The sequence below is a fragment of the Canis lupus genome, chromosome 22 (genome assembly GCF_003254725.2).
Source record: "Canis lupus dingo isolate Sandy chromosome 22, ASM325472v2, whole genome shotgun sequence".
Lineage (NCBI taxonomy): Eukaryota > Metazoa > Chordata > Mammalia > Carnivora > Canidae > Canis > Canis lupus.
In genome coordinates, this window is record NC_064264.1 from 55,189,491 (window position 1) to 55,211,921 (window position 22,431).

Sequence of the window (22,431 nt, forward strand, 5' to 3'; positions counted from 1 at the left end):
AAGCTTTCTTCAAAGAGTAAGAAGCACCAAATACAGACCAACACAGGGTAGAAAGGGATTATCTTAGCATATTTTGAATGCTTTTTTTAGTCCACATACATATGATTTCAAAAGGGAATAAATATGGTCATGATTCTGTGCTCCTCAAGACCTATCCAAATGCCCAGGACCTGGACTTATTCATGCTATGGTTGTTGAATGCACCAACACCAAACACTACGGATTGTATCTTAGAGCAAGGGGAAAATACCCCCGGGTGTTTCCTCATATCCATACTCTCAGAAAATAATAAAATAATAATAATAAGAGGCAACAAAGCTATGGTGAGTGGCAGAGAAAGTCACTGAGAAATGACTGAGGAGCAAATGCTAAAACAAAGACTAAGCCAGTTTTCAACTCAACTGTTTGCACTCTTATTAACTTAATTTCAAAAGTCTATCTGGCCTCAGTTTCCTTATCTGTCTTAAGGGTATCCCATTTATTGAATTTCTGTAGATTCTAAGTTCCATTAAGCCCAAAATGCTGTGCTTTTTACTTTTTGCTGTCAGCATGATACAGCCAGAATTTTTTTTTTAAAGAATGATTTCTTCAAATTAACTTTTACAAGAAAGTATCATTTAAAAAATAAAAGCCAATATTGTTGAAATTTCAGAGTACCCCATTAAAAAATAGCCCTCTTATACATACCCTAAGAAGGCATAGGATAAATTGAGAATAAAAATCAAATATCAGATTAAAAAATAGAGTCATAGCCACTCTCTCCAACTCTAAGAACCAAATGGGTTTGGTAATACTTAACCTCCAAATTACATAGCACTGAACTGAAACAGACCTCAAGTCATGGAGAGGTGGGCATAAACAGGTGTTCTATGTTTCCTTTGAAATTCTGATCTGATCTTTGATTAAAAAAAAGAAAAGAAAAAGAAAAATAGAGTCTTGGCACACCTTAGATCCTAAATAGACTTACAACAATCAGCCAGCAATGCAGGTGCCCCAAGGACAAAACATCACTTCTTCTCTCCAAAGGAAACTCATTCTGTGACTATAGTGAGAAAAACTGCTGTTTCGCTACGTGTGGGAATGCTTTTCTATTATTCTTAGATATTTTCTACATTTTGGGGCTGGAAATAAAGATTACATTTTGCTTTAAAGATGACACAGCAATATCCAGTGTCCAAAAATTAAAAAAAAAAAATCTGCCTTAATTTCTTCTAAAATTATTGCAAAATCAAATTCTGCATAGTGATTTTTATGATACCTGAAAAATCTTCCTTGAAATGTATAGAAATTTATAATTTTGAAAGACACATAAAAAAATACTTTTGTAGGAATCAGACACTTGTAATTTTCTATTGAATTTTAAACCGGACTCAGATGATTTCAATTTTGTATCCGAGAAAACCAAGATAAATGTAAAAGGTATGTTAAAGCCTTTCTTCTTGGGCATGAAATACATATTCAGGATCATCATAATATTCTAAGAGTTGGACTTCATTGACCAACACAGGTATATTGGTCTGAATGACATACCCTTAACATGCCAGATCAGATTATTTCGAATTTCTTGCATTAACATACTTGAGGAAGAATAGAGATTTTTCATTTTAAATAGCACATTGTAGCAAATCAGGAATATTTTCAAAATTGGCTGCTCGATTGCAAATTTGTATAACATGGTTGTGAAGCTCTACCATATTGAGTTTTTGAGTTCCTCCACTAAATCAAGAATTTGTGCCAACAGGATATGATTAACCATTTACTAATTTTATAATCACAAAATGACTCATGTGGGGAGGCTGAGAGTCAGAATTTTGATAAAAGAAAGCACAATCTAGTGGATGAAAGTAATGACAGGAAATTTACTGATATAATTAATAAATGACTGAGCATCTGCAATCATAATGCTGAGTCATTGTTTATTTGATATCTAACTTGAAAGTTTTTTTTCAGGAGTCTAAGCTTATGATTTATATTATTTAAACAATCATAAACTAGGTAAATTCTTCCCTGTGACTGATATAAAAACCCAAGAATGTAAATTAAACTTAAAAACAGGATCAAGTATTCACTGCTACAATTGATCACAATGTCATGCCACCTTCAAATCAATCATGGCCTTAAAATTACAAGAAATATATTGAGAAATAAAGAGCAGCATCTCTTAAAATGGGAATAAATAATAAGTAGAAAAATACAGGTAGACTAAAATAAAAGAAAGAAGTTGATAGGGGGCCCAGAAGGGAAATTCCTAACTTGGCTCTTATTATACTAATTGAATTGTTTATTTCCAAGGATACATCCTTCATCTCTGTATGACCAGTGTCTATCCCAGTGGCTGACCCTGAGAAAGTTTTCAGTAAGGCATTTGAACAAGTGAATATGTGAATGACTCACTCAAGATATTAATCATTCACACCTCGAGGTATGAATGTGGCAGGCATGCCAATGGGCCATGGTGGGAGATGAGGAGTGAGGGGCGTGGGGGGTGGTAGAACAGCAGAAATGGGGGACAGAATCATAGAAAGCAGTCACATTCATTTTGAGAAAGGAAGAGGGAACAGGAAATAGTGAAGGGGAAGTACAAAGCTCAAGGAGGAGTGTCAAGCATGTGGAGTTAAAAGACAATGAGAACAAGGGAACGTGGACTTTGGAGCAGTTTTAGGGGAGAACTGGAGACAGATATTATGTTGTCAAAGTTTAAACAGTGCAGATGGAGAGTTCTAGAAGCAGTGAGTGAAGAGAAAGAATCATGGAGGAGGCCTAGATGGTGCATCAGAAGGAAGTCCAATGGAAGTGGTGATCCTGGGAGCAGGTAGGCTTCCCAGGCTGCTTTGTAAATCTGCCTTTTCCTGAAGCATTTTGCATGCAAATAGCTATTCTCCAGCTAAGGGAAAAGAGTTGACTGAGAGATTCACAGATGAAAGATGAACAATCCTCCTTTTTAAATCTTGAGTAATAGATGACCCACAAGAAATGGATAAGTTCCTAGAAACATATAACCTACCAAAACTGAAACAAGAAATAGAAAATTTGAACAGACCAATTACCAGCAAAGAAATTGAATCGGTAATCAAAAAAACTCCCCCAAAACAAAAGCCCAGGACAAGATGGCTTCACAGGCAAAATCTACCATACATTTAAAGAAGACTTTAATATCTATTCTTCTCAAACTCATCCCAAAAAATAGAAGGGAAGGAAAGCTTCCAAATTTATTCAACAAAGCCAGCATTATACTGATACCAAAACCAAATAAAGACACCACCACCAACAACAAAATAAATAAATAAATAAATAAAGGGGAATTACAGACCAATAGCTCTTATGAATGTACATGCAAAAATCCCTACCAAAGTCCCAGCAAACCAAGCCCAACATTAAATACATTTTAAAAAATCATTCACCATGATCATGATTTGTTCCTGGGTTGCAAGTGTGGTTCAATATTTGCAAATGAATCAGTGTAATATATCACATCAATAAGAGGAAGGATAAGAACCATATGATCATTTCAATAGATACAGAAAAGGCATCTGACAAAGTACAACATTTATTCATGATAAAAACCCTCAACAAAGTAGGTTTTGAGAGAACATAACTAACAAAATCAAGGCTATACATGAAAAACCCACAACTGATATCATCCTCAATGGAAAAAAGCTGAGAGCCCTTCCTTTAAGGTCAGGATCAAGACAAGGATGTCCACTCTTACTACTTTTAATCAACATAGTTCTGAAAGGCTTATCCATAGCAATCAGAGAGCAGAAAGAAATAAGAGACATCCAAATCAGTAAGGTAAAAGTAACATTTTCATTATTTTCCAATGACATGTTACTATATATATAAAACCCAAAGACTCCACCAAAAAACACTAGAAATAATAAATGAATTCAGTAGAGTCACAGGATACAAAATCACACTGCAGAAATTTGTTGCATTTCTATACACCAATGATGAATCAGTAGAAGCATAAATTAAGACAACAATCCCATTACAATTACACCACAAATAATAAGATACCTGGGAATAAACCTAATCAAAGAGGTGAAAGACCTGTACTCTAAAAACTATAAAACACTGATGAAAGAAGTTGAAGATGGTACAAAGAAATGGAAAGACAATCCACACTCATTTGGAAGAACAAATATTGTTGAAATGCCTCTACTACCCAAAACAATCTACACATTTAATGCAATCTCTATCAAAATACCACCAGCATTTTTCACAGAGCTAGAACAAACAACGCTAAAATTTGTGTGTAATCACAAAAGACCCTGAAGAGCCAAGGCAATCTTGAAAAAGAAAGCAGAGCTGGAGGCATCATAATTCCAGACTTAAGTTGTATTACAAAGCTATAGTAATCAAATCAGGGTGGTAGTGGCACAAAAATAGATGCATAGAGCAAAAGAATAGAATAGAAAATCCAGAAATAAACCCACAGTTGTATGGTCAATCTTCAACAAAGCGGGAAAGATGCATCCAATGAGAAAAAGCAGTCTTCAACAAATGGTGTTGAAAAAACTGGTCAGCAACATACAAAAGAATGAAACAGGACCATTTGATTATGCAATCCACACAAGTAAACTTCAAATGGATTAAAGACCTGAATATGACACCTAAAACTATAAAACTCTCAGAAAAGAGCACAGGTAGTAATCTCTCTGACATTGGCTGTAGCAACTTTTTTCAAGCCAGGTCAAGAGAAACCAAAGCAAAAATGAACTTTTGGGACTGCATCAAAATGAAATCTTCTGTGCAGCCAAAGAAACAGTCAACAAAACTAAAAAGCAACCTTCTGAATGGAAGAAGATGTTTGTAAATGACATATCTGATAAAACATTATTATCTAAAATATATAAAGAACTTCTACAACTCAGCATTCCAAAAACAAATCATCCAATTTAAAAATGGGCAGAAGACACAGACATTTCTCCAAAAGACATACAAAATGGCCAGCAGACACAGGAAAAGATGCTCAACATAAGTTTTCATCAGGAAAATGCAAATCAAAACTACAAGGAGATATCACCTCACACCTGTCAGAATGGCTAAATGAACAACACAAGAAACAAGAGGGGTCAGTGAGGATGTGGGGAAAAAGGAAGCCTCTTGCACTGTTGGTGGGAATGCAAACTGGTGAGGCCACTGTGCAAATCAGAATAGAGGTTCCTCAAAAAGATAAAAATAGAACTGCCCTATGATCCACCAATTACACTACTGGGTATTTACCCAAAAAAATTTGAACACACTGCTTCAAAGGGATACATCCTCTCCTGTGTTTAAAGCAACATTATTTACAATAGCCAAGATATGGAAGCAGCCCACATGTCCAACAATAGATGAATGGATAAAGAAGATGTGGTACACACACAGGAATATTATTCAGCCATAAAAAGAATGAAATCTTGCCATTTGCAATGACATGGGCGGAGCTAGAGAGTATCATACAAAGTGAAATTCAGTCACAGAAAGACAAATATGATTTCCCTCGTATGCAGACTTTAAGAAACAAAACAAATGAACAGAGGAGACAGAGAGAGAGAGATTGAGAAACCAAAAAAACAGAATATTAGCTACAGAGAACAAACTGATGATTGTCGGAGGGGAGGAGTTGAGGGAAATAAGTGATGGGGATTAAGGAGTGCACTTGTTGTGATGAACACCCGGTGATCATAATAAAAACTTTAAAAGAACGCTGGAGCAATAGAAAAGACGATGTAAATACTTTTAATAAGCCTTAAAATATAATATCTTTAACGTTGTAAAATGACCTCCATTTTTTTCTTCTACCATATAAAGAATCAAAATCACAAGAACAAAAGCAAAAACTACACATAAAAGTAAAATATCCAAATATAAGCCAGGGCCTTTTTCACACAGTTTCAAAGAGAGTCCATCAATTAAAAATGATTTTTAAAGTAGAAACTTAATATTTGTGTTTTTTGGAAGAACACTGAAAAAGATCCAGCTCATAGGCTATTGCAATGCTTCAAAATACTTTTCTCTTGCCTCCAATTTCTAGATCTCCTAAAGCTGTGTCAGAGGGTTTTCTCACAGACCCCCAACTCTTCAACCTATCCTCCATCTGCCCCAGAACCCACCCTTAAAGCCCTCTTCTGGGGGCACTCCCTTACTTCTTTCTCCCCTCCATCTGCTTTTTCAAGAGAGCCCAGGAATACTCTGGAGAACAAAGCTAAAGTACCTTTTTCTCTTTTTCAACATATGACAGAGTGAATAACATCTTACTATTTGTAGTACTTTGCTCTAATAATAGCTATACTTCCATTGGAAAAACAATGCCGAGGTAAGGAGGATTTTGAGCTATCCACAACTACTTCACCTAGCTTAAATGGCCCTAAAAACAATGCATCCACTTAATTTCTCCTGTCTGGGCACATTCTTTAGCTATTGTCCATTTTAGCTACAACTATGTACACACTATCTTACACACACACACACACACACACACGTTTAAGGAGGGAAAAGGAGCAAATAAACACTGTGAATGGAAAAGGAACGCCTGACTAATGAGAATAAAAAAAGAATTAGACAACTCCATTTTCCTAGCTAAGTTGTGCCTGTCTGTGTGTACAAGTGTGTGTGTATGTTCCAGGTGTGTATGTGTGCATTTGTGGGGCTAGTGAGCGGTCTTTTCACTTAAATTAGGGAAATGTAAACCCTCCTTTATTTCACTGAATTAGTTCTAAATGACCATATGTCCTTTTTCCCTGCAAGTTTGGTCTTAATGAAAAACAGGAATTTCACATGGATAAATCCATTATGCAATTTTAATTAAACTCATTAAAGATATAAAAATTGTCCAACCAAAAGACATATATTTAATGATAGCCAAATTAATATTTTAAACTAAATTGAGGAATTTAGCAAATTTCAAACCCTATATAGTGCCCATTTTGTAGGACTAAAACCAATGAAGTCTCTACCTCACCATAATAGCAAATGACGCGTATTAACAAAAGTGCATCCGCCTTCCTTGAACAGCATCGATTTAACCCTTAGATAAAGCCATTTAGACTCACCACAATAAAACAGGTAAAACATATTTCGCACAATAAAGTTGAATTTTCCAATATAAAAGTGTTTTTTTAAAGTTACTCACATGAGCTCAAATTTTCAAGACATTGCTTCCTTTTCTATGTCTGCTTAGATACTGTTAAATGATACTCAGTAAGAGTCAAAATAAATATAAAAATATATTTACGGGCCTAAAATGGGAATGTGTTCTGGGCAAATAAAGAAAGCAAAGTTAATCTTTGGGGACCCTTTATTTGCTGATCCCTTGGGTTTGGGGGGACACCTCTACTCCCTCAACGAATTTCTTCTACCCTGACAGGTGTCATTAATTTCATTCTATATAGAGTGTCTCTAGAGAAAAAGATGGCACTCTCTGAGAAAAGATGCTCTTCTTAATATATCCTATATTCCAAATGCTTCCATACATTTTTTTGTCTACCCACATTTGCTAGTCCCCTGGGCTTTATTTTACCCGTTCAAAATGTACTTCTGAAAATAACTAGAAGCATGCTACTCTGGATGGTGCTGGTCTAGCAGGGAGACATAGTCCACTGTCAGTATAAAACCTGATGGTTTCATGCACGATACAAGATGATAGGAGCAGGTGGGGATATATTTGGTGAGAAGGTGCTGACTTGAGCCTGCAGCACAGACCATAAAGAGCCCTTGGAGCTTTGACAAAGGCTCTTGAAAATCAGGTACTCTGGTGTCTGTCTCAAGTGCCATTGGCTCATCGGTTAGAATAGTTTACCAATAACCAGGATGCAGCTCAGATAACTAACATAGCCAGTGGCTCCTGTACCCCAGAGGAGGAGGTGTCCCAGGCACGGCGCCTCAGTGACACTGCCCTGCCTCCAGCAAAGCTGTCTGCTCACCCTTCATACCAGGGTTCCTCACTCTTGGAGCTCGTTGTCTCCCATTTTGCTCAGAGCAACCTCAGTGAGAAAATCCAATTAGCTAGTTTGGGTCACATAATTCATCCTCAACCTAATAAGAGCAACATGCAGCCCCGTAAGAGGCCCAGGCGAAGCAGCACGCCCCTTCCTACAGTCAGGGTTAATTATCAAGAGAAATGAGAGGAGGAATCTTGTGTAACAGACAAGCAGCAAAAACAGCTAACGTGTTCCACTACCGAAGGCACAGAACATATCCGTTGCTGGCTGCCCTGGGTCTGGGGTTTAATCCTGCCCTTGAGAATGAAAGCAAAGAAGGCAGGAGGGATGCAGGAAGAGAGAGAGGAACTAGGGTTCCCAACGTGGCCAGACCACGCCACCTGCCTCACTTACTTACATGGAGAATGGGTCGATGGGCAGGGGGTGATCTCCAAGGCACTGGCTTTATGTTCTTTTCTCTGCTATCCGTTCCTCTTTTTCCCAACATTAAAAAAAAAAAAAATTGAGTGCTTTGACAATCTGGGGATTTCCACCTGCCGTCATGGTTGGCACTTCCTGTTATAAATGCTTTGCCCACAATATTAACTGGCATTCAGCTCACTTTCCTTTCTGCATTTATTTTTTCCCTCCTGTTTTAAAAAAGGAAATAGAAAGAGATTGAGGCCACATAAATTTGCTTCACATAAACATAGTCACAGAGAATTTCCCACTGCAATCTAGTCTGCCGTGAACTTTGAGCATCGCATCTGTGAGACATTTCCAGTTTTCTCTAGCTATGGGACCACCCCATAGCACCCTGGAGCACCCTGGCCCTGGAGGAGGGAGGTCTGTGAGCATCCAGCTCCGCTGTGTACTAGAGGTTTCCAGGCCACTCGAAATCTCATTGTCCTTATGAAAATCAAAACACTGCCTCTTCTCTCACAGGAGAAGTGTAAGGATGAGGCAAGACCAAAAATGCAAATGAGTAATAAATAATGAAGAGGGAGACATGACGCGTGAAAGTGGGTCAGCAGTACTCATTCCATAAAGGCAATGTTGGAAGGAGCACCACGGGACCAGTCTTATCTGTCCCAGGGTAACCTCAAATGTGACCTCCACCCTGGAATGCGCCTGCCCAGAAACAGCCATCCAAAACACAGGTGTCTCTGGATGCCGGGCCTTCTTACCACTATTTTCAGGACTAGACACTCTTTGTTCATGCCATCTTTCCTAATGACCCCACTAGCCTTGCTTACCTCCCTGCAGAGGAGGAGCATGACAGTCCCACTGCTTAGACTCCAACTGCCCCATTATTCTCTGGTTAGCAGATCGCTGTCCAGTGACATTCCTCTGTTATAGGAATGCCTCAATCCAGGCTCTGGATGCTGTTTCCTGTCTCCGCTTTTCTGAGTAAGTGGATAAAAAAAGGGGCACCTGGGTGGCTCAGAGGTTGAGTATCCACCTTCAGCTCAGGTCGTGATCCCAGGGTCCTGGGATTGAGTCCTGTATCGGGCTCCCCACAGGGAAACTGCTTCTCCCTCTGCCTATGTCTCTGCCTCTCTCTGTGTGTCTCTCATGAAGAAATAGGTAAAATCTTTAAAAAAAAAGTAAATAAATAAAAATAAATGGATAAAAATGTGGTCCATACAAGAGTTAGGTGAAGGGAAGATTAAAAAATAGCATTAAAACTCTCCATTATGTAGTGTTTCCTGTAGGCAGAGCATGCTGCCAACGGCTTTACCTATATTTTTCCTTGTTATCCTGCCTGCAAAATTTTTAGATACTTAATACTACATGTGAGTAAACGAGCATGGAGGCAATAGACTACCTAGGGTCACTGGGCTGGTGAATGGCAGCACCAGACTGGCCTGGGTCTCTACGCAGTGTCCTTCACACACGAACTAGAGCTGTGTTTCTCAGAGTGTAGCCCTGAAGTGCCAGGGCCTCCCCCGGGAGATGGTTAGGCATGCAGACACTCAGCCCTCCCCCAGAGAATTACTAAATCAGAATCCGAATCGTGACATCATCCCAGAGGGAGTCACATGCAAGCTAAGGTTTGAGAGGCACTGTTAGATTTCGATAGGCTTTAAGTAGATAAGGGAAGGGGTAAGAAAGAGCAATTCTAATCAAACTGTTGGAGGACTTCGGGAAACAGAACTGTCATGATTGAGCACAGCCGATTCTAGTCAGCTACCTTCTGTTCAGCTCTTGGACCGTAGCATCGATAATTGCACAGCATCTTATTGTGCTTATGAGAAAAAAGTGTACCCACTTCTTGTAGGAGACTATTGATCTATGGCAGAGAAGGAAACATTTTGAAAGGTTTGATTAAAAATACAAATTTTTAGCGGAGAAGTAAATGGATACCCACAGGCCTCACATTAAAGGTTTTCCATTCACCCTGTCTTTTTTTAGAACCACGTTGCTGAGAAAGAATAAAATGCAGAGGTTAATGACTCTTGCAAAAGGCTCTTGTTAATCGATTGCCACCAGGACTGGATTTTTGGATGTGTGTCCTGGTAGACATTCAAACTGCCAACACTGAAACTATGCATAGTACACCGAGCAAAAAAAAAAAAATGCTATAAAATTAAAAAGGCAATAAATTTAGAATGACTGAAACTTAAGTGCTTCTTTGGAGAGTTCAGTCTGTGTATTACCCAGAGAAGGGGAGTTCGAGGACCCTGGAGGCAGGATGAAAAATAAGAGTGTTTGTCCCCCATAGTGATTCACTGCTATATGCAGGCCAATCAAAAAATGCCTCGGACAACCCTCTCTGAATGAGAATTTGAATCCGCTGTGGGGGACATGAAAACGAGTTGCCAAATTCAGTAAAATGTTTTCACAAATGTAATCCACTCGACAACTGGAGTTTTGGGGTCTTGGCCAGCAGGAGACGAAGTCACATTAATTCTGATTGAAATGGACTGCCAGCTACCCTGTCTCTTGGTCCTAATCTCTCCTAAGCGAGGTGGGTTGTGAGGGAGGCAGGTGAGGGTGAAGGAGGCAGGATGCAGGGACAGCTGGGGACCAGCTGAAATCAAAGGGTGGCCTGTGACCAGTAGGGGGTAGACAGGGGACCTGGTCAATTTCGAGCAACGCTGTTTATTTCTGATCTGGAAACGGGAAGGAAACAGCTGTGCTTTGAGCCCGGGTCCCTGTGTAAACCTCAGGACTGGCCATAGCTCATTTGTTTCCTAATGAAATCCAGAGTGGACACTTTTATATGGAGAGTCTCTATAATCTCCAGTCCAACAAAAGTCCACATCAACATCTGGCCCTGCAGAGAAGCCCAATACATCATTTCCAAAAATGCAGGGATCCTGCAAAGATTGATTCAGCCAGTGAAAGGCCACTTGCAAATCTCTGCGGAGTGAAGGGGCAGCTTTATTTAAAATAGCCCTAAAACTCAAAAAGGAAGACTTTCATTCCTCTGGGCTGATCCCAGATTTTTTGCATAGGCCACATGGACTCTACTCCTCAGAGGTTTTAGTTTTATTAAATGTGTGTTCCACAAACATTCTCTACTCAGGTTATTGGTTTGCAGACTGTCGGTGGTGGGCGAGGCAGTGCGTTGTATTGCCTTGGACAGCTCCCTGCCCATCCTGGGGCAGGAAGTGCCTCCTGGCTCATCCTGGGGTGGTCCGGCTCTGCAACTTAGGTGTTGGCCCACTGGGCTCCTCTCTGAAGCCTCTGTGGAAAATCTCCTTCTATGTTCAGTGAGGATGTCTGTAGAGTCCAGCTCCTGTCCTGGAGGAACTGAGGTCCCTGCTTCCTTGCTAGTCATCTACTGGGCCGGATCTTAGTTCTCAGAGGTCTTCCCCTGGTCGGCATGTTTAGCGCCTAACCTCAGAACTGCAAAGGCACTTGGAATCGTACTCACACTTTGAATCTTTGTGACTTCTTCAGCTGCATCTCTCTTGCTGCCAGCTAGAGAGCTCTCTTCTTTCAATGGCTCATGTGATTAGATCCAACCCATCTGAGAAATCCAGGATACTTTGCCTATTTTAACATCCATCATCATAATTACGTCTTCAAGTCTCTTTGTCGTGTAATGTAACATACTGAAAGGTTCCAGGGATCAGGGCATGGACATTTTAGGGGGAAGGTAGGGGTATTAATCTGCCTACCACCATCTCAGAGTAAGGACAGGTGAAAAATTGCAATGCACAACTGTTGCACCATGAAAAATCACCTCTGGAGGTATCTTGATAGGATGATCATGTAGCAAATATTCATTTTTATAGGCCTATTGAATTTTTAGAATTATAAATATTTTATCTTTAAAGTAGCATAACATGGAGCACCTGGGTAGCTCAGTTGATTAAGCATCTGACTCTTGGTTTTGGCTCAGGTCATGATCTCAGAGTCCTTGTTTTGAGCCCCATGCCTGGGTCCACAGAGTCTGCTTATGATTATCTCTCCTTCTCCACCCCACTTTCTGCTCAAAAACAAAAACAAAAACAAAAACAAAAAAACATAACATCTTGTCCTGTGTTTAATACTGTGCATCTAATCCTATGAATTTGTGTGAGTGTGAATTTTTCTCTTTAATCCAAGACTTATATCATACTAGCTTTTCAGATTAAAAAGCTGAAATTTAGAAAGGATAAGTAATTTGTCTAAGTTTTCATGGTAAATGCATCTAGAAATAGCCCCTGAACAGAGGCATTCTGAACCCCAATCCAGAGTTTACTATATCATATCCACTTGCACAAAAAATGTTGTCTGTAGAAACCACAATGAGGTAAATGCATAACAAATGGGGGAAAAATACATCCTGATGTAGCTCTCTAAATATTATCAATATACAAAAATTACAAGTCCCCCCAATATTTGGTAAAAATAGAAATGAAATGAAAAGAAATGCCTGAAATCTTTTTGCAGATTATAAAATTCATTTACCACCACAACCCAAAAGAGGAGGAATTATAGACATTCTCTAACCTTTATTTATTGAAACCACCCAAGTCCATCAGGTAAAAATTTAATAGCAACTACTGGCTTTTTTTTTCCTGGCTTCTTTTCCCATTTAAAAGTTGCTTAATTGACAGAGGAGGGACATGAAATCTAGGTCATGGGTATTTCTTTGTGAATGTTTAACCTCCAAATGTCAGGTTCAAATATTGATAAATGAAGAAAACCCTCATGGCTGCTTCAGAGACCCCGGGGAAAGAATAGTTTCTTATTATAATCTGACCAAATATATCCAAGCACTGGTACACAGAATTTATCTCGAATGAGATTTGGTATTTCAACATATTTTTATGATCTATCTTAATATGAAAAGGTAGATATGATACAAATACTTTTAGAAATTAATAAAACCTTTTACTTAAAGTATCCTATGAGTGGCTGATACAGGATGAGAAATTTGCTGTTGACCACGTAATTCGTTGTGTTTAAAACATTTCAAATAAAGTGCATTGAAAAAAATTTGAAAAAAAAAAGTGCGTTGAGAGAAATCATACTGGGGTGGGGGGAGAAGCACATAATAGTACAACAATAGGAGAATGCAATTTCCAAATCATTTTCAGGTTAAATAAAAACCCTTTTCTGGATGTATTAATTTCCTATGACTAATATCACAAGATGGTAAGAGCCAGAATAATATAAGCTGTAGTTAACTGACAGTAAAAAATAATTTTGCCATGTCACTGGCAGGGTTTTAGACCATGGAGAAAAGAAGAAAGATTTGAAAAAGAATAGGAATGTAGCTGTCTCACTCAGCACCAAACCGTCAATGTCAGTGTCCACACTTGGAAAGAAAGCAGATGAAAAACAAGATGAAAAATTGTCTCTGACCACAATTTTAAGCAAAAATAAATACAGAAGAAAAAGAAGTTTCCCTTCAAACAATCCAGACATGACTCAGGCGGAGAACAAATGTTGATTTGAATTCAACTGTGTATTTTCGCACTAAAGGAGGTTGTCTGCATAATCTGGTTCAACTATTTTCTGGGGAAAAATTGCAACATTTGCAGGTGAAAGACTGGCCTCCCCTCAGCTCCAGGTCTTCGGATTTCCACATTACCGCTTATTTCACGGAGTCAGGCAAGGAGTGGAAAACAAATTTGATAAATAACACAGCAGGCAGTAAAAAACAAACACTCCTATTAAAAATTTAAAAATCCAGAAATTGTCCTAAAAATGTTTTCTTTTACTTTCTACTTCATTGAAGACTCTCCTTCTCCAGTCAATGATACTAGTTTTTCAATAAAGAGCAATCAATATACATTCATTAAATATCTCCCGTGACTAGAATATGCTCCATATAGCAAAAGAAGTACTATTTCAATCTTTAACCAAAAAGCATCATTCCAGTGATGATTTGAGATTCCAGAAGATCGACAGTGCTATGCAATCTGATCCTGCGTGGCATTTTTGAGGACTCTTCTGTTGTTAAAAATATTTTAAAGATTTTTTATTCTATAGAAGTATTTTGGGGTAAATAAAAATTTTCTAAAAAGCCAAAGATATTTTTTTTTATTTCCCCCTGATTCCCCAATACCATTGTGGAAAATAACCATTAGACAGTCTTATGTGTGTGTATGCACACATATACACACACAATCTAATGCCACATGTGTGTACATATTAATATACACATATATAGTACATATACACAGAATATATCTATATCTTAAAAATGGCTACAGAGTATTATATTGAGTGAATATTTATAACAGAAACTATCTTAACCAACTTTAATTTAACTAATTCATCAACTTCCCTTCCCTTTGCAAACATGCTAGCAGCCACTCACTACCTGCTGATAATTTACCAGTAGGTTTATCACGGCGTGGCCCCACCCCTCCACTCCACCATCTGTCTACCAATAGTTCTGTGTGTTACTAATGAACATTATATTTGTTAGTGTAATTATGTAATTTAATTAGGCATAATATAATATAATTGAACATGAGTATGAAAGGAAGGGGATATGTTTCTCCAATAGCTATATTTTTTTCATAAATTTATTTTTTATTGGTGTTCAATTTGCCAACATACAGAATAACACCCAGTGCTCATCCCGTCAAGTGCCCACCTCAATGCCCATCACCCAGTCACCCCTACCCCCCCACCCACCTCCCCTTCCATCACCCCTAGTTTGTTTCCCAGAGTTAGGAGTCTTTCATGTTCTGTCTCCCTTTCTGGCATTTCACACTCATTTTTTCGCCTTTCCCCTTCATTCCCTTTCACTATTTTTACATTCCCCGAATGAATGAGACCATATAATGTTTGTCCTTCTCCAATTGACTTGTTTCACTCAGCATAATACCCTCCAGTTCTATCCACGTCGAAGCACATGGTGGGTATTTGTCGTTTCTAATGGCTGAGGAATATTCCATTGTATACATGAACCGCATCTTCTTTATCCATTCATCTTTCGATGAACACCAAGGCTCCTTCCACAGTTTGGCTATTGTGGACATTGCTGCTATGAGCATTAGGGTGCAGGGGTCCCGGCGTTTCACTGTATCTGTATCTTTGGGGTAAATCCCCAGCAGTGCAATTGCTGGGTTGTAGGGCAGGTATATTTTTAACTGTTTGAGGAACCTCCACACAGTTTTCCAGAGTGGCTGCACCAGTTCACATTCCCACCAACAGTGTAAGAGGGTTCCTTTTTCTCCACATCCTCTCCAACATTTGTGGTTTCCTGCTTTGCTAATTTTCCCCATTCTGACTGGGGTGAGGTGGTATCTCATTGTGGTTTTGATTTGTATCTCCCTGATGGCAAGTGATGCAGAACATTTTCTTATGTGCTTGTTGGCCATGTCTATGTCTTCCTCTGTGAGATTTCTGTTCATGTCTTTTGCCCATTTCATGATTGGATTGTTTGTTTCTTTGCTGTTGAGTTTAATAAGTTCTTTATAGATCTTGGAAACTAGCCCTTTATCTGACATGTTATTTGCAAATATCTTCTCTCATTCTGTAGGTTGTCTTTGAGTTTTGTTGATGGTATCTTTTGCTGTGCAAAAGCTTCTTATCTTGAAGGAGTCCCAATAGTTCATTTTTGCTTTTGTTTCTCTTGCCTTCATGGATGAATCTTGCAAGAAGTTACTGTGGCCAAGTTCAAAAAGGGTGTTGCCTGTGTTCTCCTCTAGGATTTTGATGGAATCTTGTCTCACATTAAGATCTTTCATCCATTTTGAGTTTATCTTTGTGTATGGTGCAAGAGAATGGTCTTGTTTCATTCTTCTCCAACAGCTATATTTAATGCATTGCGAAGATTCTATTAGGAGGTTTACAAAAGTGAAAGGAAAGAAGTGTGAAGGGAGATTACAAAATTGTAAATGTGTAATCCTATGTATTCATTTTGTTCACGTGCATTGAGGTTTCTGGTCCTGCTTAGTTATATGCATTCTGACTAAAACAATTCCCAGCCAACAACCCTGAAACTTAACTTAAAACCACAGGACTGTATGCCTTGCCCACATTTCCCATCTACCGTGAGTTGTGGAAGACCCTGTTCCATGTTCCTCTCACACCGTGTCTTGGGTCCTTGAAGCATACACCACCGGGAACATGTGTTTTTACCCTTTGACAGGAAATAGGAGAAAAATTGTCAGCTCTGGCTGTTAAGTATTTCCCCTTAGAAACAAGGCATTTCACTTCTATTTGCAATACCAAAGCAAGTCACATCGACTAACCTAACTGCATCATGGATGTGTAATCCTTCCTCCTGACCCAAAGGAGAAGGCAGGGGATTCTGGTGAACCATAATAATGCTTTTTAGACAAGTGTTATCTGGGGATTGTGGATCAAACTTTAGATATCAATTCATACAAAAGTAGGTGTTGTGGCATCCAGTCCATACAGAGAAGAAGGGCTTGGCTGACATCTTTTATCAGTTTCTCTATATTTTTCTTGACTAGTTAAGATTTATCCTTTAGTATCCGCTCATGGAAATATGCTACTTATGGGATGTATATTTTCTTCATTTCTGTCTACATCTAAAAATACTCTCTGTTGCCTTTTACTGAAAAGACAGTTTGGCTTAGTACAAAACCCTTGGATCTCTATATTCTTGAGGATATTATAGGCAAAGTTCTGGTAGCTTCCATTACTAAATATTATAAAGAAGAACTGATTAGCTTGCCGGAGATTTCTTCTGTGCAGAGGACTTGTTTTCTGTCACATGCCCCAAGGACTTTTAATGTTTATAAATTTATGGGCATATATCTCATATTTGAGCATTATTCCAATTATTTTCTCTCACGTGGGGCATGCTTTCAAGATAAATAGCCAAGTTACCTTTTATTTTGGGAAAATTTTCTTGAACAATATCTATAAATGTTTTATTCATATTTTTTCTGAAATGCCAATCATGCATGTATTGTATTTCTCCTGACTTCATACCTATCATTTTTTCTCAACTTATCATTCATGAATCTTTGTTGGATACATATTTCTCCCCCCGCCTGAAAGACAGCATAATGATTAAAAGTGTCAACTCTCAATTCAGGCTTCTTGAATTGGAATTCTAGTTTCTAACTTTGGTGAGTTATTTAAATACTTTTGTTTTATTTTTTTACAGGTGATTAATAATAGTACCTACCTACTTCACAGGGTTACAGCAAACATTAAGCAAGACAAGGCATATAAAATACTTAAAATAGTTCCAGGCCCATTTAAGCATTATGTATTTGCTGACAATGTTATTTTTTGGATCCTGTCCTCCTAGGTCTTTACTGTGCTTCCAACAATATCAATTTCCCGGTTCGCTGCTTCCAATGTGGTCTTCATTCTTGTTTATTTTGCTATTCAACATATTTTGTGAACAGTGCCAGCTTATATTTTACCTCCTCCTGTTTTCTGACCATTACTTCTTTCTGCTCTGCTTTGAGATCGGCTTTAGAGATGTAGGAGATTCATTGTCTTGTAGTATCTTTGCATACATTTTCTTTCTGATTTCCTTTATTTTTGAATGAAGGGAATTCTTTCAGAAGAAGCTATCATCTGGAGCTTTATGTGGTGAGAAGGCATGACATCTCTGGCCCAGAGGGATGTGCTGATTTGAAGGTAGATTATAGTGAACACTATGGTTATTCAGTAGAACATAATTTCTTATTGTAATGAACATGTGACTTTTCCTGGCATTTGGAATTTCATTGTTTCCTGGAAGAACAGGTAGGTCTTTGAAAGTAGATATGACTGGTATGGAGACATGGCTGTTAGGGAGGTAATTAGAACAAGAGACCTTGTAAGCAAAGGTAGAAGAATAGTAAAATGTGTTGTGTGTTGAAGCAATGTGGAAGGAGAACCGTAACTCATTGAAAAACATCTGTATCTCCCATATTTTTCCCCACAAGATGCTTAAGATATATGACTTCCAGGAATTATTTACTTATATAATCATAGTAATCTTCTGACAGTTATGAGAGAAGGGGACCCAGGCATCTTCTTCACAGCTCTGTTACTCTTTACTCAGGAGAAGATGTACGTGCAGGTGATCCTTGTCTTAGCCGATGTTATAGTTCTGACAGGTGATTTTTTAGAATCTTGATTCTCTATAAAATAGTGGCATGTTCTAGTTAATAGTCTTTTAGAATTATTTGGTGTGTTACATGCTACACCTTTTATGGTGCTGTATCTTGGGGGTAAATATCTTTCTCAGAATACATTATTTTTTAAAAGTTACAAAAGCATTTGTAACATGACCACTCCATATATTAGCATTTAGTTCTTTGTGGCTATATGCATATCAGATACAGGATTTATCATAATATATACTCAGTGAAGGCAAAGAATTTTGTTTTGTTCAGCGAGTGTGCCTGGCATATAGTATGGATGATTTCTTCATTTGGAAACCAAACACAAAGAAAATGACGATATGTGTAAAATTTCTATATGTGAAATAAGCATCTTGACAATTTTTTTCATTTTGACAAATTTTAATGAACTACAAATAGAATTGAATAATAGTCATGGTAAATTATAAAGATCTATAAGACCATCAAGCCAACCATTGTGACTTGAAACATTTACTGCTCACTTAGAGAGATTGCATGTGGCCAGAATCAAATAGTTTCTAAAAAAAAAAAAAAAAAAAATGCATACAATCACAGGGTGGGTGTTCTTCACTATTCCTCCCTTTCTGTTTCATTATACAAATATTTACTGACCTCTTCTCCAAATACATATAGAAAAGAATCCAGACCCTGATGATTATATGGAAAAGGATACCTTGAAATTTATATAATCCCTGCCGACAAGTACTCAATTTCTGGAGGGTAAATTAGCACATAAATACTTATAATAAAAAGGGATGAAGGTGAAAATTAGCATATACATCAAGAGTTCTGGAAACATGGAGAAAATCTGGACAAAACCTGAGGTAAAAGTTACATGGAGAAAGCCTGGGTTGAGAATGTATTCAAGGATAGGTGGGAGGATAAATGGCAGGAAAGGGCATCCAGGCTAAAAGATATAAATATGAATATGAAGCAAAAACTGAGCAACACTGTTGCCCCTGGCACAGGGAAAACTTTGGTGAGATGATCACAGGAAGTGAGGGAGATAATGACACGTAGACATCTCAGTGAAGACGGTATGTCACTGAGAAGGGCATTTATCTGACTGAGGGCCATCTAAAAACTAGGGGGTATTTCTCCCCAAATGAAGCTGTGTTGGACTTGATTGGAGATGGCATGGTGCTGGTGTTGGTGAACCACATCATAGTTCTCCATTGGCATTTGTGCTGTTCCCTTGGCCTTTGCCTTTCTCCTGTGGCTGCAATATAATTGCCAGACTTCAAACTTCATGTTCTCAAGCCATGGCATTCAAAATCTAAAATCAAAGATGTGTCTCCATTTAGAGAGGAAATCTCTGCCAGAAGCTCCCAGGAAATTTTCTCAAATGTGTTACACCATAGAAGAGGAATACATGTCCAATCCTGACCAAGCGAGATAAAGGGGTCTTTCCCAGACACCTCATAAAATTGGTTTCTGTAGACAAAGAAGGGGGGAGAGATTAGGGTGGGACATAAACCATGTTTATCGCATGTGGTTTGGGGGATTATGAAATCATTATTTCACACGCTAATCAGATAGTGGGGCTTTATCAGATAGTGAATGGATAACCATTGAAAGATGTGGGTAGGAAGTCCACCATCACAAGAGTTGTAATTTAGACAGAAGATAACCATTGGTAATGTGGACAGGAGCCTTGGGAGGAGAAGAAGAATGAGAAAGAAATGTGAAGCACTCACAGTAGGTTGGGTGAGGGAAGGTGAGGGCTGGAAGTGGGCAGAATCAAGGATGGAGGACAGTAAAGGTTTCGTGATGATATTTTCTTGATAGTATGAAAAGAAATGGGTTGGCTGGGTGTTAGAAAGTGCACTGAAGAGGAAGAAGAGTCAAAGTTCTCAAAGGTGGTTTTTCTGGTTTTAGTCTTTGTTTTTATGTTGTCATTAATTGCTGAGGTCAATGGAAAGGAAAGGATATGCACAGATGTTAGAGACTCTCTAGCTAGTGGATAAGGCAAGGAGTTTGGGTTTTGATTTGGGGGGATTGCAGTACCTGAGGCATAAAAATCACCAGTTAAGCTAGAGATGTAGTAGTTAATGACACCAAATACCTTTATTTACCCTATGGTTTTATTTAACACAGGCAGAGAGGAGGAACCAGGGCACCATCTGGAGGAGACCAAACATCACCATCTCAATGTTAAAATATCCAGAGCAAAGGTATGTAAGATGGAAAAGAAAGTAGGAAGCATAGTATCACAAAATCTAAGATGAGAATTTAAAAAAGAAAAGGAGGGATCCCTGGGTGGCGCAGCGGTTTGGCGCCTGCCTTTGGCCCAGGGCATGATCCTGGAGACCCGGGATCGAATCCCACGTCGGGCTCCCGGTGCATGGAGCCTGCTTCTCCCTCTGCCTGTGTCTCTGCCTCTCTCTCTCTCTGTGACTATCATAAATAAATAAAAAAAAATTAAAAAAAAAATAAAAAATAAAAAAAAAATAAAAAAGAAAAGGACAGTGAAGGCTACCAAATAGCATGAGGGTCAAAAAGAAAAGAATTAGGAAAAGTATATAAATGTAGAAATTAGGATATTCTTAATAATACTGTTGACAGCAGACCTAATGGAATGTTAGGTGTAAAACCCAGAAGGCAGGAGGTCATAGCACAACTAGAAGGTTGGAAGTAGGGAAACTGATATTATTTCTAAAAGTTTGCAGAAATGTGAATACAAAAAGTGTTCTGTGAAGATGGGGAAGGCCAAATAAGAATTCTAAAAGAAGAGGTTTATGGATATCTATAGACAGGGGAAAAGGAAAATCTTAAGGATGGTATAGAGGGGCGATATTGAAGTAGCATGGGTCTTTGGACCAATGAAAACAGCCCAGAAAAAGAAATCAAACTTGGGGAAAAAAGTAGGGGCACATTATTATTTTTTTTTAATTTGATAAAGCATATACTGGTTGGTGAAAAAGTGATGGCATAGATGGTTAAGAGTCTGACTCTTCCTTTTGTCTCAGGTCGTAATCTCAGGGTCGTGAGTTCAAGCCCCGCATCAGACTCCCTCTCCCCTGCTTGCTTGTTCTCTCTCTTTCTAAAATATTTTTGAGGGGGCAACTTCGGTGGTCCAGGGGTTTAGCATCACCTTCCACCCAGGGCATGATCCTGGAGACTCGGGATCATCAAGTCCCACATCTGGGCTCCCTGCATGGGAGCCTGCTTCCTCTGCCTGTCTCTGCCTCTCTCTCTCTTTGTGTCTCTCATGAATAAATAAATAAAATCTTAAATATATATATATATATATATATATATATATTTAAGTATATCAGGAACCATAAAGACCTTAGACATAGAGTTTGCAGAGTTCTGACAAGTGAGTTCCCCATGTGACAATGCCCTGATCAGGTTATAGAAAAACCATAAATTCTTCTCCTGCACTTTCTTCTGCCCTCCTGCAGAGGAAACCACCATTCTAGCATGTATTTTTACCATCACGCAGTTTGACTTGTACTATAACTTCATATGGATGAAATCACACAGTGTGTACCATGTCATGTCTAGCTTCTTTAGTTCAAAGAACTAAAGATTTGTCCATGGCTCTGTGTTCCATTTTCCTTCCTACTGAAGGCTTGTATTCTGTTGTATCATCATACCATCATTTATTTATCCATTTGTGGGACTGTCTTTAGTATTTTATTACTAATAAAGTTGCAACAAACATTTGTGAGGAAGCCTTTTTCTCATATTTTCATTTTTCTTAAGTTAGCTGGAAGTGCAATTGCTGGATTATAAACTAGGTGAATGTTCAACTATTTAAAAACCTGCCAAACAGTTAGTGAAAGTCATTATACCTGTTTACACTCCAAGCAGAGATGCATGGTCCGACCCTCAACAATATTTGATGGTGTCCCTCTTTTTCAAATTTTAGACCATTCAGTAGGTGGGTGGAGGTGTCCCTTGCAGTTATAATTTGCTTTCCAAGTAACTATACTTGTAATCAGATCAGAAGTCTCCACAAAATGAATTTTGCAACCAAAGACAAGAGTAGAGAGAGAATATTT

The 22,431-nt window shown here is 38.4% G+C and overlaps 1 long non-coding RNA gene across 1 annotated transcript in view; it reads right to left on the bottom strand.

Annotated features, from left to right (window-relative positions):
• The window catches only part of LOC118351961 (uncharacterized), an 85,913-nt gene extending 77,515 nt beyond the window's left edge, over positions 1 to 8,398 (bottom strand). The window contains exon 1 of the long non-coding RNA XR_004808284.1: positions 8,323 to 8,398. This is a non-coding gene — a long non-coding RNA (uncharacterized LOC118351961). The remainder of the gene's footprint in view (positions 1 to 8,322) is intronic.
• Positions 8,399 to 22,431: the final 14,033 nt, after the last annotated feature.